Source organism: Bos taurus, chromosome 14, assembly GCF_002263795.3.
Source record: "Bos taurus isolate L1 Dominette 01449 registration number 42190680 breed Hereford chromosome 14, ARS-UCD2.0, whole genome shotgun sequence".
Classification (NCBI taxonomy): Eukaryota; Metazoa; Chordata; class Mammalia; order Artiodactyla; family Bovidae; genus Bos; species Bos taurus.
Genome location: NC_037341.1, coordinates 80,035,106 through 80,047,780, shown reverse-complemented (window position 1 = coordinate 80,047,780; position 12,675 = coordinate 80,035,106). Strand labels below are relative to the sequence as shown.

Below are 12,675 nucleotides of genomic sequence, written 5' to 3'. Positions count from 1 at the left end.
TAAAGGAACTCAATCCTGAATATTCATTGGAAGGACTGATACTGAAGTTGAAGCTCCAATATTTTGGCCGTCTGATGCGAAGAGCTAATTCATTGGAAAAGACCCTGATGCTGGGAAAGATTGAAGGCAGGAGGAGAAGGGTGCGACAGAGGATGAGATATTAAATTATTGGAGCTAATATATTTACTTGTCAAATTCATTTAATTTTCCAAAAATTGTTGTATAATTAGAAGGAAGAGGAAGGGCGGTGGGGGAGGAAGAGAATGAGAGGCAGGAAAGGGAGGAGGGGGAGAGGAAAAGGAGGAGGAGCTCTTCTTTTTAATAAATATAAACTCCGTATATGAAATGCTTGGGAGTGAAAATCTAATGGACAGAAAAGTCTTCGGTTTTAATAATAATACAGAAACCAAAAAGTATAGACATGTTTTGAAGGATCAAATGATACTAATTACTTTATCAAAAGTAAAATTGAAATGAAAAATTTCGAAAGGGCAATTTTCCAAGAAGAGTCACTTTATTAACTTCAGTTATTATTCAAAGTTTGTTCCAGGATATTTTTAATATTAGCTGAACTCTGATTTCATTTCAGATATCAAAGTAACAAATAGCCCAAAAGGTCAGCAATTAAATCACAACTCGGTGACTACTTCCTCAGTGTAACACTCTGCTAGAATAGATATGTACTAAAGGTGAAGAAAAACTAAATATAGATGACTAAAAACTTAATTTTACTGATATTTGTTTGATTTTTTTCATACTTTTAAGCCAGCATAAACATCCCTCCAGACTCCAAGACTACTGTCAGAAAATCAGCTAGCTGTCAAGAAGAGTTCATGTTCCTGAAGCATTGTGAATTATTATTATTTTTTTATGTGACGAAAAGTAACACAAATGGAAAACAGCTGTCAGGCATAATTCAATTCATTATTATTTAATGCAACAGACAAAGGTAGAATCTTATGAAATATTAATTCCTGTAAAAACAGAAGCACCGTCGCGGCCATTTCTTTCAGCTCCTGACGGCACCAGGGGAGCCAGCACAGAGCTGTGCGATGTCCGTAGGGTTCTGGACGTCGGCTGACCTCCACCTTGTCACCGGAAGGGTCTAGGAACGGTCATGTAATCGTGGGCAGTGAAGTCAGAAGAGGCTTCTTCTTCCTACAATCCACAGAGAATAACTACCATGCAGTGTTAGGTAAACCATGCATTTAAGATGTAATTATTGAACATTTCCAAGATAAATTTGGTAATCAGTCTTTAAAAACACCTGCTTTATTTTCTGTTGTTGCTGTTGTTGACCTTTGTCTTACGTGGCCACAAAGGTTTACTTCTCTAAGTTAACTTTTCCTAAACGAGACGCGAGGTCTCCACTCCTCCCAGGAAGAGACGACTAGTTAATTTAACTTTTCCTAAATGAGACTTGAGGTCTCCACTCCTCCCAGGAAGAGATGACTAGTTAATTTAAATTTTCCTAAAGGAGACTCGAGGTCTCCACTCCTCCCAGGAAGAGACGACTGGTGCTGATAAAGCTGTGAAATTAACACACCCTTCCACTCTTTTAGATCCTTAATTCTAAAGAACACATCTTTTTAAAGCACAGTTTTTACTTTTGACTCCCTAATCTAAAATCTATCCACGGTTTTCTGTGTTTTTAATAGTTTTTATTAAAAAAAAATGGTATGATGGCATGTGACGGAAGACATTATATGACCTGGCCCTGTGTATTTCTCCAGGTTTAATTTTAATAGTTTTTATTTTAAAAAAATGGTATGATGGCATGTGACGGAAGACATTATATGACCTGGCCCCGTGTATTTCTCCCGGTTTATCCAAAGCATTTCCAGTTTCACTCTATAAATTTTAGCTTCCAGTTTTCTTGTATTAGGCTACCTCAGAATGTATGCATTTACCTCATTCTTCCCCACCTTTTCTAGTTCTATAACTTGTTTATTTTCATTCTCTAAATTTCAAATCTCAAGGACACATTCTCTAAACTTCTTTTGCTCTGACTATTACTTGTCTTCTTACCTCTGCACTTTTTATAGCAATTACTATTTTTAAATAAAGTACATATGGTTCTTTGAGGTGCATCCCTCTCATTATAACCTGAGTCCCGTAAGGCCCAAGACTGTGTTTTGACAATTCCCTTATTGAATGTATGGCAAGTAACAGGTATTAATACTTGTTGAATGAATAAAAATGAAGGGTTTTACTATTTCAAGAACTAAAGAATAGCAGTAACAGAAAAGGAATTTGTTTTTAGGACAGTGCATCATCAGCAGAGTTAACACAAATATTTCCATCTAACCATTAGGAAACACGTCACACTTATGAAGAATAAGCGTAGTTCAGTTCAGTCGCTTAGTCGTGTCCGACTCTGCGACCCCATGAATCGCAGCACACCAGGCCTCCCTGTCTATCAGCAACTCCTGGAGTTCACTCGGACTCACATCCATCGAGTCAGTGATGCCATCCAGCCATGTCATCCTCTGTTGTCCCCTTCTTTTCCTCCCCCCTAATCCCTCCCAGCATAAGAGTCTTTTCCAATGAGTCAACTCTTCGCATGAGGTGGCCAAAGTACTGGTTTCAGCTTTAGCATCATTCCTTCCAAAGAAATCCCAGGGCTGATCTCCTTCAGAATGGACTGGTTGGATCTCCTTGCAGTCCAAGGGACTCTCAAGAGTCTTCTCCAACACCACAGTTCAAAAATTATGTAAAGTTTAAAAATAAAATAAAATTTTTAAAAAAAATCAAAAAAAAAAAAAAAAAAGCATCAATTCTTCGGTGCTCAGCCTTCTTCACAGTCCAACTCTCACATCCATACATGACCACAGGAAAAACGGACTTTTGTTGGCAAAGTAATGTCTCTGCTTTTGAATATGCTCTCTAGGTTGGTCATAACTTTCCTTCCAAGGAGTAAGCGTCTTTTAATTTCATGGCTGCAGTCACCATCTGCAGTGATTTTGGAGCCCAAAAAAACAAAGTCTTGACACTGTTTCCACTGTTTCCCCATCTATTTCCCATGAAGTGATGGGATCAGAAGCCATGATCTTCGTTTTCTGAATGTTGAGTTTTAAGCCAAATTTTTCACTCTCCTCTTTCACTTTCATCAAGAGGCTTTTTAGTTCCTCTTCACTTTCTGCCATAAGGGTGGTGTCATCTGCATATCTGAGGTTATTGATAGTAATTTGCGGTAAATTTGACCCTATGTTTCACTCAATTCTTGACTTATTTATAAAGCCATTTCGTTGTTTATCACATGCAGGACTGTGTCCCCACTAAGAATTCACTCATTTGTTTGCCATGATCTGTGGTTGGCGGTGTTCTCTGTCAGGTCCTTCACAGATCCTGGTCCTGTCTTGAATAACTTACAGACATGTAATACATACTTGACATTGAAATAGATTTAACATCTCTGCATCTTGCTATCAAAAACAACTCACAAATGCAGCTGAGAAAGGGCATCACAGATGCACACATGGATATCCTGTTTTCTTACAGAGAGAAAAAAAACTTGTTTAGCATATTAAAATCGTACCTTACATCCGTTGTTTTGGCACTGCAGGGATCCAGGCATAAACGACGCATCTAACCTCCCCTTCGTAATGAGTCTCCTGACGCTCACAGCAGAAGGACATGGGGAGGGGGCATCATTTCGGGCTGCTATTTGTTAATCTTCGATTTGATTTGTGGTTATTTGTTGCGAAGAAGCAATTTATGACCATCAGAAACCAGACTTCATGGGAACTTATGAGCTCTCTTTTGAAGGAGTGTGTGATGAGAAAATGGTATTCATAGGATGATCAGGAAAAAAGAAAAATGATTCTCTTTACCTAAAAGAATGATTTCAATGTGAACTGCTCTTTGTGTGCAGTCACACACACAATTTAGTTTTTATGAAGAGCACAAAAACTAAAGCTATATTATACGGATAGAAAATAAGGGTATTAAATTAATTAAAATTAAATAGTTTTCAGTTTTTCTTTATTCTGTAAACTATCAAACCAGTTTTCACATGAGTTTAGAAATTATAACAACTACAATAGCTAAATAATCTATGTTTTACATAATAAAAACAGTATTTAAAATTTCATATTCAAAGTGGCATTTTTATCATAGCAATTTTCTTTCGAAGAGAAGAAACATTATTGTCAGTAGCATTTTATTTTGTAGAAATGAGAAAATTAAAGTGCAATTATCTTTTCTTACATCTAAATTAAGCAACCAAAAGCATAAAATGTCAGTTGAACTAATAATTATATTTGAGGAATTACATTTTAGAACCCATGTAATACCTATGGAAATTGGATTCAATTTGCTGTCCCAAAGGAAAAAAATAATAATTTTCTCTCAACAGATAAGACTGTTTTACCTAAAATTATTTAGAACAAAATAGATTTTCTAACTCTGTAAACTTATCTCTTATATGGTAATTGAATTATGTTTGTGACTAACATAAATGTATTAGGGTTCCCCAGAGAAACAGATCCATGTGTGTGTGTGTGTGTGCGTGTGTGTGTGGGTATACACACATATCTGTTATACGAATTGGCTTACGTGAGTGTGGAGACTAAAAAATCCTGTAATCTGTTATCTTCAAGCTGGGAGCCTGGAAAACTGATTTTGTAATTCAGTTTGAGTCCAAAAGTCTGGAAACCAGGAGCAGAGATGACCCGGGGTAGAAGACAAACGTCTCAGCCTGAGCACATAGAGCAAATTTGCATTTCCTTCACGCTTTTCTTGTAGTCAAGCCCTCAAGAGACGAGATGATGCTCACACGTGTTAGTGATGGTGGTCTTCTTTCCTCAGTCTACAGATTCAAATAATAGTCCCTTGAGAAACACCTTCACAGATACACTGAGAAGTAATGTTCTATTAATACCAGCTATCTAGATATCTTTTAGCTCAGTCAAATTGACCATAAAATTAACCAGTCCAAGGTGGTACCAGGATAATAAAATATGTGAGATAGGAAATGTTTGTTGATATCCTCCCTAGATTTTCCATTCTATCATCAGATCCTTTCATGGGTATCCAGGCCTGAATTTCAATTTAACTGAAATTCATTGACTATTCACTCAGTTCTTACATGGTTTCTTCTTTTCCTCACATCGACTATACTTGAAGATCTTCCGTAAACCAATCTATTCTTTAATATGTATTCCGTTCTATTTTCTCCTTCTCCATCTTGCTGTTCTGGAGGGTGATTTACATGCTAAAATAACTAAAATAACCCAGTTGAATTCTGTTAGTTGACTATAAACCTGGTTAGTTTTATAGTTCCTAGTTATAGTTCAATAGTTCCACTCTAAAATAAAGCTTCTTTATGAGCAACTTAAACTAGGATAGAGATTTTCTAAATGATTTCTGAGCCTGCTGTACCCTGAAACCTCTGGATTTACCCAGATTTAGAAATATACTTTTCTGGGATCTTAGCAGCAAGTTTTACTGTGTTTTCTTTGTGTGCAAATCTCCAGATAGATCTTAAAATAGCATATTTCTTATTTCACACTCAAAGAGGCATTTCTTAGCTCATGCTCATATTTTTTACTAAACTTTATATATATTTTTTGACTTAAGACAATAACCATTTGTCCTCGTGGACCTGTGGTTGGATGTGTGTGTGCTCAGGTGCTCAGTCGTGTCCCACTCCTTGTGACCCCAGGAACTATAGCCCACCAGAGTCCTTTGTCCATGGAATTTTCCAGGCGAGGATATTGGACTGGGTTTTGCTATTTCCCAGGGGATCTTCCTGACCCAGAGATCGAACCTGGATTGAGCCTGCATCTCTCTCATCTCCTGCCTTGGCAGCAGCTTCTGTACCACTGCTCCACCTGCAAAGACCCATGGTTGTATGAGAGCTTGCTGATCGAGGCTAGCCCTGACTCAGATGATTTGTTTCTGCTCCAAGTGACTCTATTCTAGTCCTTCTCCTACAATTAGTGGATCCGTTCGGGCAGTTTTTTTTTTTTTTTAAGGCAATGTCAGAAGCACAAGAAGGAAAGGAGAAATATATTAGGCCTTTTGAGGTCTAGGCTCAGAACTGGCACGACGTTACTTCTGCCTTATTCTATTGGCCAAAGCATAGACTTCTACTTTTTACAGAAGTTTCAGATGCATATCAATACCGAGCAGAAGGTGCAGAGTTCCCGTAGACCACCTTCCCCAACACATGCAAATAACTTCTCCATTAGCAGCATCCCCGTCACCTCAAGTGGTACATTTGTTACAATTGATGGACAAACATTGACACATCATTATCACCAAAAGTTCATAATTTTCATAAGGATTTACTCTTGACTTTGTACATTCTCTGAGTTTAGACAAATGTGTAATGAAGTATCCCCCTCATTACAGTGCTGTGCAGAGTAGTCCCAGGGCGCTCCAGTTCCTCTCTGCTTTGTGCCTTGTTCCTTCTCTATCCTACCCTCTGGCAAGACCTGGTCTTTTTGCTGACTCCATAGTGTTGTCTTTCCCAGCGTGTTGTGTTGTTGGAATCACACAATTTCAACTCAAATCCTTTTTGACATATATAAGACTGCACATTTTCCTTATACACTGCTCTCTTTAATAAGAAGGAATAAGCACTTAAATTACATGTGAGAAAATATTCAATAAATTGTTACATTTTTCTCTTTCCAGGAAGTAGTAGACTCTTCAGTCTTTAGAAGGGAGAAACGTTTCTTTCTGTTTCAACCGTTCTAGGCATTAATTAAGCAAACTTTATCAAACAAATATGTCCATCTGGACAACAAGAAATCAGTCTTGAGAATAAGATATTGTTTGGTATAAGATTATTGATATTTATAAATAATAAATTAAATTTGAAGTTCTGTGATAGGTAGTACAAGTTAGTCTGCTCTTTTTTTGTCTTCGCATTGCTTATAGAATGTTTCATGTTCTTCTCTATTTAAAAAAAATAAATAAACTTGCTTCTAACTCTTAAACTATAGAAAATATGTCTGTACTCAAGGTTGGCATACCCATTAGAAATAACTGTAATCTTCACAATGGGAAAAAATAGATTAATTCTTCAAATGTTTTGCTAAACATGGCATTTCCTATAGCAGTTAGTAGAAATTGGAAATTTCTTTCCAATGAGCATTTAACGAAACTATCGAAAGATGAAGCTTTGGTAAGTATGATGTAAAATCTGTCCATCTATTAAAAAGCATATGTGAGTCATGTAATAATAATCCAAAAATCATAAACATTCGTATATGAAATGTGATTTTTTTCCCCTTAAATTAGGTATTATTTCAAAAGCATTCAACAAGTGGTATTAAACATCTAAGAATAAAGAATGTGACCTAATAGATTCACAGTCTAATAAGGCTTGGGACATATAAATAAATTACCATTAAAATTATGTGCCACATGTGATACAGCTGTTGGGGAGTGAGAAGAGTTATTTTATTCCTCCATGGAATACCTTAATGAGGCTCTGACACTTAAGAGGTTATACGTATTTTCTCTTGATCTTCCAGATTTATTTCCAATATCCTTATTTTTCCTAATTTTCAAAAGAAAATTATTTCAAAAGAAATAAATAATTTTTATAAGTAAAACAATTTATAATTAAATAATATTAATAAAATATATAATAAATATATATAATAATAAATAATAAGTAAAATAATTTCAAAGAAAATAATTTTCCTTATTTTATTCAATTTTATATATGAAGAACTTGGCAAAACATAGCCATAATTCACCATCCATAAACATTTGAGTATAATTCCAAAATATGTCAACATATATTAAATGTATATTATTAATGAGACATCTTAAATTCCATTTTTTTGTAGTTTTGAAATTCAGTATGTATTTTATACTTAGAGCATACCTCATTTTCTACCATTTTATACCAGTTCCATTTCAAGGGCTTAATAACCACAAGTAGATGATAAATAATATTAGAGTATAGCTCAATATAGAGTAAACAGCTTAATATACAAATATTAAACATTTGCATTTTCCAGGAGCCTTAATTAGTGTTAAAATATGCTGCATTTTTTATTTCTGCCAATTTTTATTGTATGACTATGTTTATGCATTTTCCTGCTAGGCTAATTATCTCAAAAATATGTGACTTTTATGATATATTAGAAATTACCTATATTAGGAGATCCAACCAGTCCATCCTAAAGGAGATCAGTCCTGGGTGTTCACTGGAAGGACTGATGCTGAAGCTGAAACTACAATACTTGCGCCACCTGATGTGAAGAGCTGACTCATTGGAAAAGACCCAGATGCTGGGAAAGATTGAAGGTAGGAGGAAAGGGGGATGGCAGAGGATGAGATGGCTGGATGGCATCACCGACGCAATGGACATGAGTTTATGTAAACTCCGGGAGTTGGTGATGGACAGAGGCCTAGGGTGTTGCAGTCTGTGGGGTCGCAAAGAGTCGGACACGACTGAGCGACTGAACTGAACTGAAATTATTATATAAATATCATCCATTTCTGTTTATTCAATAATGTTCTAAATTTTACTTCAATCTTAAAATTTTTCTGATTTCCCTTATGGGCTTCCCTGGTGGCTCAGCTGGTAAAGAATCCGCCTGCAACCTGGGAGACCTGGGTTCAATCCCTGGGTTGGAAAGATCCCCCTGGAGCAGGGAAAGACTACCCACTCCAGTGTTCTGGAATTTCCCTTATGCTTTCGTCTTTGATCCATGAGGTACGTATGCATGAGTGTGTGCTGAGTCACTTCAGTTGTGTCTGAGTCTTTATGACCCAATGGACTATAGCACGTCAGGCGTCTCTGTCCTTGGGAGTCTCCAGGCAAGTTTACTGGAGAGAGTTGCCACGCCTTCCTCCAGGGCATCTTCCCGACCCAGGGATGGAAACCACGTCTTTAATGTCTCCTGCATTGCAGGCCGGATTCTTTACCATCTGAGCCACCTGGGAAGCCTGAAGTACGTATAAGCGTGCTTTTTAATTTCCAAAATTGGAGGAAAGAAATTTTTTGATTCATTTATTATTGATTTACAATTTAATTCTATTTTTATCTTGAAACATACTTTCCATTATTTCAATCCATTTAAACTTATTGATATTTATTGTGGTTTGGTGCACTTTCTGTCCTGAAGAATGATCCCATATACAATTGGAAAGTGGAAGTGAAAGTCGCTCAGTCATGTCCGACTCTCTGCGACCCCATGGCCTATACAGTCCATAGAATTCTCCAGGCCAGAACACTGGAGTGGGTAGCCTTTCCCTTCTCCAGGGGATCTTCCCAACCAGGGCTCAAACTGGGGTCTCCTGCATTGCTGGCAGATTCTTTACCAGCTGAGCCATCAGGGGAGCCCTATATCCAATTGGGGTGTTCTATAAATGTCAGTTGTTCAATCTGATTGATAGTACTGTACAGTCCTCTATATCCTTCTGATTTTCTGCCTATTTTTCAATTATTGAGAGAGCATTTGATATCTCTAATTACTATTGTTGTATTAATCATCCATTTCTCTGTTTAATTCTGTAAGTTTGATTAATGAATTTTGAATCTCTCTTCCTGCCAAGCTGCCAAGTCGATTCAGTCGTGTCCGGCTCTGTGCGACTCCATAGACAGCAGCCTACCAGGCTTCTCCATCCATGGGATTCTCCAGGCAAGAACACTGGAGTGGGTTGCCATTTCCTTCTCCAAACTAATACATGACACATGGCCAAATTTTGCTTTTTAATCAAGGTTGACAATCTACGGAGCATTCACACTTATTGTAATTATTGATATGATTGAAATTTATATTTGGCATTTCTCTGTATGTTTTCCATATTTCTTCCTTGTTGTTCTTCTTCTTACTTGACTATTCTTTTGTGTCAAGTAAATATAAATTTTTAAAATACTATCGTATTTTCTTTGTTATTTATTGTAACTATACACTTTGAAGTTGTCTTTTTTTATTGTCTGAGTGATAATGATAGGCATCTTACTGTTTTAGATTAATAATAACAATTCCAGTAAAATATAGAAATCTGTTCAAATGTAGCCCCATTCTGTCCTTTTTTGCTATTATTGTCATATAGGCTATGCTTTTATGATGTTCATCCCAACAGTCAGTGTTATAATTTTTTATGAAATCTGTGTCTTCAAAGTGTTAAGATAGTAAATGATCTAAAAATATATCTGCTGCTGCTAAGTGCTGCTAAGTCACTTCAGTCGTGTCCAACTCTGTGCGACCCCATAGACGGCAGCCCACCAGGCTTCCCTGTCCCTGGGATTCTCCAGGCAAGAACACTGGAGTGGGTTGCCATTTCCTTCTCCAAAAATATATCTACATTCTTTTATTTTCACCCATAGGTTCATAACCTCTGGTACTCTTTATTTCTTCATTTGAATGTCAGTTACCATCTGGAATCGCTATCTTTCATTTTAAAGGACTTCTTGTAGTGTTTCTTTTAAGAAGGTTACGTGGCTCAGTGGTAAAGAATCTGCCTGCAACGCAGGAACCTTAGGACAATGGGGTTCAATCCCTGGGTAAAGAAGATACCCTAGGGAAGGGCATGGCAACCCACACCAGTATTCTTGCTTGAAGAATCACATGGACAGGGGAGGCTGCCGGACTACACTCCAAAGGGTTGCAAAGAGTCGGAAATGACTGATGCAAATACATGTACACTCACACACATGTAATGAATTCTTCCAGTCTTATATTTATCTGGAAATGGCCTTGTTTCATCTCCAATTTAGAAAGATATAGGTTTTTTTGCTGGATAGAATTCTGGCTTTGTAAAGTTTTTGTTTGCTTGCTTTTTATGTTTTTCCTTTCTGAACTTTAAATATCATTTAAAAATAATTTCATTTTCTTTCACCATCTGCTTTATTTAGAGACTTAAGCTGTTAATTGTACTGATGCTCTTCTGTACATAATGAGTCAATTTTCTCTTCCCATTTTCAAGACTTTCTGTTTACCTTGATTTTATCAGTCCTGGGTGTTCATTGGAAGGACTGATGTTGAAGCTAAAACTCCAATACTTTGGCCACCTGATGCGAAGAGCTGACTCATTTGAAAAGACCCTGATGCTGGGAAAGATTGAGGGCAGGAGGAGAAGGGGGACAACAGAGGATGAGATGGTTGGATGGCATCACCGATTCAATGGACATGAGTTTAAGTAAACTCCGGGAGTTGGTGATGGACAGGGAGGCCTGGCGTGATGCAGTTCATGGGGTCACAAAGAGTTGGACACGACTGAGCAACTGAACTGAACTATCAATAACAGTTGACCAGTACATGTCTGTGCATGTTTCTTGGAAGTATCGCTTGTTTTTCACTAAAATTGTGACATTTTCATTTTTCCCCCTTCTTTTCTTCATCTCCTCTTTTTCTCAAATTCCCATTACATATGTATTTATGCATTGAATTGTTATCCTACAAGTCTCTGGGATTCTTTTTTCCCTTGCCTTTTTAGCTCTGTCCTTCAGATTGTGCCCTTTCTTTTTATTCATCTCTGGATACAATGATTCTTTCTTCTTGCAATTCAATTATGTCCCCCTGAGTAATATTTTTAATTTTAATTCATTTTATTGTACTTTGCAACTTGAGAAATGCCACTTGTTTCCTTTTCATAATTCCCATCTCCACTGTTTCCATACTGTTGTTTAATTTTTTAAACATGATTTTCCTTACATCTTGGAATAAATATATATTTATAGCAGTTTCAAAATGTTAGTCTATTGTTTGTTACACACAACATATGAAGATACATGAAAACTGATTCCATGGACAATTTTTCTCCTAGAAAATGGCATGCATTTTCTTGTTTATTTGAAAATTCAATATTTTAGGTAATATATTGTGGAGACTATGGATTTAATTTCCTCTCTGAAATTTATTATTGTTGTTTTATGCTTGCTTACTTGTGAAGTAACTTTTCAAACCAGATTTGTGAAATCAGTCTCACTTGCAATGAGTTATTGCTGGCTTCTCCCAATGATTTTTCAAAAATAAATGTTCTTTAAAAAAATTTTTTAGACCAGGCATCACAGATGTCACCCTCATGTGCTTATAGATAAGCGGTCAGTTAAATATTAGAGATTTGTCCTGCTAAGTCGCTAAATCGCTTCAGTGTTGTCCGACTCTGTGCAACCCCATAGATGGCAGCCCACCAGGCTCCCCCGTCCCTGGGATTCTCCAGGCAAGAACACTGGAGTGGGCTGCCATTTCCTTCTCCAGTGCATGAAAGTGCAAAGTGAAAGTGAAGTTGCTCAGGTTGTCTACTTGAAAGTTATACAGTCGTGTCCGACTCCTAGCGACCCCATGGACTGCAGTCTACCAGGCTCCTCTGTCCATGGGATTTTCCAGGCAAGAGTACTGGAGTGGGGTGCCATTGCTTTTTCCAAGATTTGTCCTAAATACTTCAAACTAGTGGCTCTCATGTCTAGTGGATTTATTTGTGGGTAGGGAAAAATATTGAAAGCTCAGGCCATTTTTAAGCCTTCCTGGCTTTTACTTTTCCTTGGGCTCTTTTGCATCTCCAATCCATATGTGCATAACTTTAGAATTTTCAGTTCTAATGAGTTGGATGAACCTAGGGCCTATCTGAAGTAAGTCAGAAAGAGAAAAACAAATATTGTATATTAATGCAAGTATATGGAATCTAGAAAAATGGTAGTGATGCAGCTACTCGATTTGCATGGCAGCAATGGAGAAGCAGACATAGAGAACAGAACAG

General features: G+C 37.0%; 1 long non-coding RNA gene across 1 annotated transcript in view; it reads right to left on the bottom strand.

Moving 5' to 3' along the window:
* Positions 1 to 915: 915 nt before the first annotated feature.
* Positions 916 to 12,675, bottom strand: part of LOC132342234 (uncharacterized) — a 32,985-nt gene continuing 21,225 nt past the window's right edge. The window contains exons 2-4 of the long non-coding RNA XR_009490559.1: positions 4,558 to 4,810; positions 3,539 to 3,833; positions 916 to 1,158 (exon numbers count right to left, since the gene is read on the bottom strand). This is a non-coding gene — a long non-coding RNA (uncharacterized lncRNA). The remainder of the gene's footprint in view (positions 1,159 to 3,538; positions 3,834 to 4,557; positions 4,811 to 12,675) is intronic.